Source organism: Silurus meridionalis, chromosome 28 (genome assembly GCF_014805685.1).
Source record: "Silurus meridionalis isolate SWU-2019-XX chromosome 28, ASM1480568v1, whole genome shotgun sequence".
Classification (NCBI taxonomy): domain Eukaryota; kingdom Metazoa; phylum Chordata; class Actinopteri; order Siluriformes; family Siluridae; genus Silurus; species Silurus meridionalis.
The window spans coordinates 16,180,259-16,188,711 of NC_060911.1; positions in this window are offsets into that span (position 1 = coordinate 16,180,259).

The following is an 8,453-nucleotide window of genomic DNA, read 5'->3' on the forward strand; positions in this document are numbered from 1 at the left end:
TAAAATACTGCATCTGGTAAAAACTTAATAGAGGATGTGCAGGAAAACTATATGGACAAAAGTATCTTTTTTATTCAGGAATATGCAGTTTTTCCTCACAAAGTTGGAGGAACAACCGTGAACTAGAAGTTCCAAACCTTGTCCAGCATGACACAAAGTGCACAAGCTCCATGAAGATCTGCTGTACATGGGTTGAAGTGGAAGATCTCCTGCTATTGAGCATCAACATTATTTGGGATGAATGTGAATGCGGACTGCACACCAGGTCTCCTCACCTCACCCACATCACTACCTGACTTTACTAATGATTCTCCAAAAAGCTTCTCTGAAGAGTGGAGGTCATTATAACAGCAAATGGCATGTTCTAAAAGAAGCACATTTCAATCTTATGATATATTTTAAGTGAATCATAAAATTAGGCAACACTTTTTTGTCTTATTAGGTAAACAGTAATCTGATCCAGAATTTGCAAACATAAAAAAGTGTAGAGAAAATAAAAATGGCTAATTTAAGAACAGCGTGTCCTCATTCATTTTTTCTACATGGGGTCTTTAATTTATTGAAAAAGTTATGAAAAGAATCACAACTAGCATGTTAATTACACCTACACAGTGTCGCAAGATATGCTATTCAAATGTGAAAACACTGAGGCCAGTTTTAAAACACACCAACAGATGGCAGCACCAGGCTGCACACAAAGTCACAAGAAGCACCGACCTTCATAAGTCGGTTTCCCAAAAGACATCGTCCCATGTACATCAGGAGTCATGCAACTGGTGCTGTTCTGACCACGTGCGTTATCACGTCTGCAATTTATGCAAGAAACTGGATGCTCCAGGAAAACAGTGCACTCGAAACAACACAATCTCACTTCCACACACACCCTACAACCGATTTGGCTCCTGTGGACTTCGCCCTCTTCCTAAAGATGAAGATACAGTTAGGAGTTTTGACACCGTTGTGGAGATCCGGCATGAACAGCAGAAGATGCTTGACACACTTCGAAAAGACTTCCAGGACACGTTTCAGAAGAACACTAAGGGGCGCTGTATAGCTGTGTAAGGGGACTATTTTGAAGGTGATCATGTGGATAAATAGATAAATATAAAAAAGTACTTTCTTGTAAACAGAGCGAGTCTCAAAACTTTCTGATACCAACTCTTATGTTATCTTACTGAAAATAAAATGAAAGTAAAATGACAGGTGTTTAAATCCAGATGAACAGAATTACTGTAAAAGCTAATTGTATCAACACAGCAACAAATATCGCTGCAATTCCAGCGTCGATGTCCCACGCGATATACACAGTGTGTCCTCTGTAGCGTGTCCTGTAGCGTGTCCCCTGTAGTGTGTCCTCTGTAGTGTGTCCTGTAGCGTGTCCCCTGTAGTGTGTCCTGTAGCATGTCCTCTGTAGTGTCCTGTAGCGTGTCCCCTGTAGTGTGTCCTCTGTAGCGTGTCCCTTGTAGTGTGTCCTGTCGTGTGTCCCCTGTAGTGTGTCCTGTAGCGTGTCCCCTGTAGTGTGTCCTGTAGCGTTTCCTCTGTGGCGTGTCCTGTAGTGTGTCCCCTGTAGTGTATCCTGTAGCGTGTCCCTTGTAGTGTGTCCTGTCGTGTGTCCCCTGTAGTGTGTCCTGTAGCGTTTCCTCTGTGGCGTGTCCTGTAGTGTGTCCCTGTAGCGTGTCCCCTGTAAGTTGTCTCCTGTAGTGTGTCCTGTAGCATGTCCCCTGTAGTGTGTCCCCTGTAGCATGTCCCCTGTAGCGTGTCCTGTAGCGTGTCCCCTGTAGTGTGTCCTCTGTAGTGTGTCCTGTAGCGTGTCCCCTGTAGTGTGTCCTGTAGCATGTCCTCTGTAGTGTGTCCTGTAGCGTGTCCCCTGTAGTGTGTCCTCTGTAGTGTGTCCCCTGTAGCGTGTCCTGTAGCGTGTCCCCTGTAGTGTGTCCTGTAGCGTGTCCCTGTAGTGTGTCCTGTAGCTTCCTCTGTGGCGTGTCCTGTAGTGTGTCCCCTGTAGTGTATCCCCTGTAGCGTGTCCCTTGTAGTGTGTCCTGTCGTGTGTCCCCTGTAGTGTGTCCTGTCGTGTGTCCCCTGTAGTGTGTCCTGTAGCGTTTCCTCTGTGGCGTGTCCTGTAGTGTGTCCCCTGTAGCGTGTCCCCTGTAAGTTGTCTCCTGTAGTGTGTCCTGTAGCATGTCCTGTAGTGTGTGTCCTGTAGCATGTCCCCTGTAGCGTGTCCTGTAGCGTGTCCCCTGTAGTGTGGCCCCTGTATCCTAGGCTCTAATTAAAGTGTACAAAGTGTGTGGCTACAGCGCTCAGATCTTAACCCTAAAAACACTGATTACACCCCAGACCCAAACACACTCCAGAATCTAGTGGAAGATCTTCCTGAAAGAGTGAAGCTGATTATCAGTGCAATGTGGAATAGTGTTTAAAAAGAAGTGCAAACTACATTTATTTTACTCTTAAACTTACGCTGTGTCCACAAAATCATTGAGCAAATAGTGTAGATTTGAGTTGTTTTCCTTTTATTTTCCTCTCTCTCTCTCTCTCTCTTTCTCTCTCTATTTCATGACTGCCAGAATGGACTAGATGTTTTTCCTCCCCCTTCCCCACACTCAATCCTCCGCCTCCACGTTTAAACACAGCTTACCCGGCTGACAAAATCATGAAATCAGACGGCTGAGCGGTCGTATCGGAGCGAGCTGAGGAGAGCGTGGGCTTCTGTACGTCTGAATCACCGCGAGGAGAAAGAAAACGCAACGAGAAAAACATCAACTAATCAGTAGAAATGCGAGATTTCAGATCCCAGAAGTGGGTCTGAGAGCTTCACATGTACAGTGTCCACAAAACAGACAAATCTGTTTGTTTATATATTTATTATTCATTTGTTTATTTGATTTATTCATTTATAAGACTTCATCATAAGACATTTTTATCTTTGTGAAGCACCAGACCTGAGCCTGGCCCATGTTCATTAAAGCTCGTCCCTGTCTGATTTGCGATGAGCATCAACGCCGCCCCCTCACTCGCAGTCTCCGCCCCCTCGCTCTCGGGCCTTCAGCCCCTTATTGTCTCTCAAAAACCCTGCCTATAATATTTAGCAGTGCTGTCAGAGAGAACGAGAAGAATGTGTTCTGAGAGAGAAGAGTGCGACCCCTCGAAGTGGGACTGCAGGTAGATTTCCAATCAGAGCTGCATACAGATGTGTCCATTAAGAATGCGTGTTTCTTCAAGCGACTTGCTGCATTTCGTCCCGCGGAGTGCAGCGAAATGCCGCTGAATCCTGTAGGCACTTTTTTTAGAATTTGAATACGTGTTGTGTTTAGCTGATTATCCACCAGATGGCGCATGGAACAACATACTCTAACTACAGGCTGGCGCAAATTACCCGTAAACACTTCAATGATTCTGGTCATTTATCAGTCTGATAAATCATTAACTGTGTTTAATGTTGTGATGGTGAGAAAATATTCACAATAAAATATGATTACAATATTATTAGACACAAATATTTGATATGGAAATAGGTACATGAGTGTAAAGTGAATGATCATTAGATTTGTAAACAGTTTATTGCGGTGCGACTGCGTGGTGTTCGGGAGATCATGTACAGAAGTCCACAAAACTACTTTACATCTCATAATTTTTGTTGATTTATTTATTTATTTTAAAAAAAAAAAATCTATAAAAAAAAAAAATATTTTATGCTGAATTTTGGGGAAAGTTCTCATCAATTATGCTTTAAAATGTATTTTATAATAAAAAGTTTTTGTTATGTTTATTTGTCTAATAAATGACAAGACATATTTAAGTTTTAATTTTTATGACATAATCCTAAACTATTTCAGAATATACACACAGTGGGGAAAATAAGTATTTTTATCAGTAAGGGGATTTCTAAGTGGGCTATTGACACAAAATTTTCACCAGATGTAGTCATCAAGCCAAATATTAAATTCATACAAAGAAATCAAAACATTTCAGTCTACAAGTTATAATAAATAAAGTGAAATGACACAGGGAATAAGTATTGAACACATGAAGATAACAAGGTGCAAAATGGCAAAGAAAGTCAGGAGATCACCTGAAATCTGTCAGTATTGAGAGAGAAACACTGCCCCCTATCAGTACTAATTGATATCAGCTGCTTTAGTCCTAATTGATGGCCTATAAAGGCTTCTCATTACCCAGTAGGCACACAAGAAAGACTTCATGATGGGTAAAAGCAAAGAACTCTCTCAAGATCTTCGTAATCTTATCGTTGAAAAGCATTTTGATGGGAATGGTTCTAGGCGCATTTCCAGAATGCTGAATGTTCCTGTGAGCACTGTGGGGCCGTTATCCGAAATAGAAAGAGCATCAGTTCACCATAAACCGGCCACGATCAGGTGCTCCACGTAAGATCCCTGTCCGAGGAGTCCAAAGAATAATCAGGAGAGTTCGCCAAGAGCCAAGAACCACTCGGGCAGAACTTCAGGAAGACCTTGTATCAGCAGGTACTGTTGTTTCAAAGAAAACTATAAGCAATGCACTGAAGCGCCATGGCATCCATGCACGCTGACCAAGACTCCATTGCTGAACAAAAAGCATGTTGAGGCTCGATTAAAGTTTGCGAAAGAGCATTTGGAGAAGTCTGTGGATTATTAGGAGACTATAGTTTGGTCAGATGAAAGCAAAATTATACTTTTTGGCAGTCATTCTACACACCATGTTTGGAGAAGAGATGGCACTGCCCACCACCCCAAGAAGACCATACCAACAGTTAAGTTTGGGGGTGGAGGCATCATGGTTTGGGGGCTGCTTTTCAGCAGGGGTACTGGCAGACTTCATATTATTGAAGGCAGGATGAATGGAGAAATGTACTGGAACATTCTGGATAAAAATCTGCTGAAATATACCAGAAAGCTGAAAATGAAAAGAGGGTGGACATTTCAGCAAGACAACGATCCCAAACACAAAGCCAAGGAAACAATGAAGTGGTTCCAAAGAAAGAAAATCAAGTTGCTTGAATGGCCCAGTCAATCACCTGACCTAAATCCCATAGAAAATCTATGGAGAGAACTGAAGATCAAAGTTCATAAAAGAGGCCCAAGGAACCTTCAAGATTTAAAGACCATTTGTGTGGAAGAATGGGCCAGAATCACTCCTGAGCAATGCAGACGTCTGGTCTCTCCATACAAGAGGCGTCTAGACGCTGTAATCACCAACAAAGGCTTTTCTACATAGTATTTAATAAAGTGTGTTCAATACTTATTCCCTGTCATAAATAAATAAATGAAGTGTCATCTCACTTTATTTATTATGACTCAACTTGTAGACTAAAATGTTTTGATTTCTTTGTATGAATTCAATTTTTGGCTGGTGGAAATTTTGTGTCAATAGCTGATAAAAATGCTGATGTGTTAAATACTTATTTTCCCCGCTGTGTATCTAGTTTATAATCTCTACACAAGAATAAAAGATTCCTGTGATAAATGTACAGTTAAACCAGAAAAAGGCACAACAATCATTAACACTCCAGATGTGTAAATGATGTGTAGGAGAGACGGCACATAAACGTAAGAAGCTAGAAAACGTGTTAATATATACCTAGGCACGCATATAAAGGGTGACTTATACACATAATCCATGTAGGTGTATCAACACTGTTAGCACTTGTGCTAGAATCAGTGAAAGCGGAATAGTTTTGGATGTGTGTGTGTTGTGTTCGTGTGTTTCTCTCTCTCTCTACTTCTCTTTCTCTCCTCTTCTCTCTCTCTCTCTCTCTCTTTGTCTCTCTCTCCTCTTCACTTTCTCTCCTCTCTCTCTCTCTCTCTCTCTCTCTCTCTCTCTCTCTCTCCTCTTCTCTCTCTCTCTCTCTACTTCTCTTTCTCTCCTCTTCTCTCTCTCTCTCTCTCTCTCTCTCTCTCTCTCTCCTCTTCCTTTCTCTCTCTCTCCTCTCTTCTCTCTCTCTCTCCTCTTCCCTTTCTCTCTCTCTCCTCTTCCCTTTCTCTCTCTCCTCTTCCCTTTCTCTTCTTTCTCTCTCTACTTCTCTCTCTCTCTCTCTCTCTCTCTCTCTCTCTCCTCTTCCCTTTCTCTCTCTCTTCTCTCTCTCTCTCTCTCTCTCTCTCTCTCTCTCTCTCTCTCTCTCTCTCTCTCTCTCTCCGTCACCAGGTCTCCCTCCTTTCTCCGACCCTGGTGATGCTGTGTATTTCAGCCCGAGGCTTTCAGTAGCGTCCTGCCCCAATTAATTCAACCCGTAATCCCATCATATTACATCATGTCTATAGAAACCATCAACACCAGAGAGACCGGAATCTCACACCGGGAATCTCACACCGGAATCTCACACCGGGAATCTCACACCGGAATCTCACACCGGAATCTCACACCGGGAATCTCACACCGGAATCTCACACCGGGAATCTCACACCGGGAATCTCACACCGGGAATCTCACACCGGAATCTCACACCGGGAATCTCACACCGGAATCTCACACAGTGTGAATCATCATCACTAAAGCACAAACATAATGATCACAATTCATCACATCTCCTTTCACTGGAGTCACAACTGCACCGCCACATACACCATCTCCAGCAGCAGCAACAATATTCACCTCATCTCACACACACACACACACACACACACACACACACACACACACACACACCATCTCCAGCAGCAGCACTGATATTCACCTCATCTCACACACACCCACACACACACACACACACACACACACCATCTCCAGCAGCAGCACCGATATTCACCTCATCACACACACACACACACACACACACACACCATCTCCAGCAGCAGCACCAATATTCATCTCATCTCTCACACACACACACACACACACACACACACACACACACACACACACACACACACACCATCTCCAGCAGCAGCACCATATTCACCTCATCTCACACACACACACACACACACACACACACACACCATCTCCAGCAGCAGCACGATATTCACCTCATCTCACACACACACACACACACACACACACACACACACACACACACACACACACACACACACACACACACACACACACACACATACACCATCTCCAGCAGCAGCACCGATATTCACCTCATCTCACACACACACACACACACACACACACACACACACACACACACACACACATACACACACCATCTCCAGCAGCACACACACACACACACACACACACACATACACCATCTCCAGCAGCACGATATTCACCTCATCTCACACACACACACACACACACACACACACACACACACACACACCATCTCCAGCAGCAGCATATTCACCTCATCACACACACACACACACACACACACACACACACACACACCATCTCCAGCAGCAGCACGATATTCACCTCATCTCACACACACACACACACACACACACACACACACCACACACACACACATCTCACACACACACACACACACACACACACACACACACACACACACACACACACCATCTCCAGCAGCAGCACCATATTCACCTCATCTCACACACACACACACACACACACACACACACCATCTCCAGCAGCAGCACGATATTCACCTCATCACACACACACACACACACACACACACACACACACACACACACACACACACACACACACACACACACACACCACACACACACACACACACACACACACACACACACACACATACACACACACCATCTCCAGCAGCAGCACCAATATTCACCTCATCTCACACACACACACACACACACACACACACACACACACACACCATCTCCAGCAGCAGCAGTGATGTTCACCTCGTATTATCTTTGTTCCGTGTACTGTGGTTTTCCTGGGGATTTAAATGTTGTGTTTTTGTAAATTAACATGAAAACGATGAAGTGGTTTTAAACTGTTTTGGAGACACGTCCTCACGATGTCCTGCGTTTCCTGAAAATATTGTCTGCATCTCGTAAATGTCTTTGTAAAAATGTATATGTGACCAAATAGATTTCTTCTTCTCTGTCAGAGGAGGTGGGATGAAAGAACAGCTATTAAATACACATGAATATATTGGAGCTCGTGCTACAGATGCAGGATCTGACTAGTGTGCGCTCTGACAGCGTTATTCAACACCTTCTACAAGTCACAATCTGATTGGGTAAAGCAACAGCTTCAAGCAACATGGAATAGTTCACAGTTCTCAGAGTGCTGGATAGAAACTCACAGCACACCCCAAAGAAACCACTGGGAATGATTTCATACACATTTATGAACAAATATATATGAAAACATAAGTGATTCTGATAAAGTTAAGCCCAGCAGAAGAGGCCTTGCTGGCCCTGATGGTCCACCACACGTCAACTCTGATTCGTGCATATAAAACAAGTCGATTATAAAAATGTCTTCATTTTCAGAAGGAATTCCTCCATGAACTCGTGTTGAACATCTTCACACAATTGAAATAAAACATGCAAAAT